Source organism: Nanorana parkeri, unplaced genomic scaffold (genome assembly GCF_000935625.1).
Source record: "Nanorana parkeri isolate BGI_ZX_2015 unplaced genomic scaffold, ASM93562v1 scaffold131, whole genome shotgun sequence".
NCBI classification, from domain to species: domain Eukaryota; kingdom Metazoa; phylum Chordata; class Amphibia; order Anura; family Dicroglossidae; genus Nanorana; species Nanorana parkeri.
The window spans coordinates 357,920-358,220 of record NW_017306399.1 but is presented as its reverse complement, the minus strand read 5'-3'; the positions used below and the strand labels follow the sequence as shown (position 1 = coordinate 358,220).

The 301-nt window shown below is 30.2% G+C and overlaps 1 protein-coding gene across 11 annotated transcripts in view; it reads right to left on the bottom strand.

The window, feature by feature from the left end:
• NFIA (nuclear factor I A) overlaps positions 1–301 on the bottom strand; it is a 312,201-nt gene that overhangs the window by 297,180 nt on the left and 14,720 nt on the right. The window lies entirely within an intron of this gene.

Below are 301 nucleotides of genomic sequence, written 5' to 3'. Positions count from 1 at the left end.
ATCTCAGCATTAACCCAGCTAGTGCCACAATGCTTGCCTACCATGACAAAAACCAAAGGAGAAAATCGTGACCAAAAAATGCAAAAAAAAAGAGTTAAAAACCTATCGTAGAAAACTTTGAATCCCTGATGGTAAAGCTTTTTTTATCAATTATCAATGCCAACCGATAATGATTTTATATTAGGTAGCCATTGTACTAAATCATCACGAGTGTGATAAAAATAAAACGCTAACAGCATATCAATGTTCACATTAAAAAAAAAAAAAAAAGTTCAAAAAGGACAAAATTTAAATTACAAAT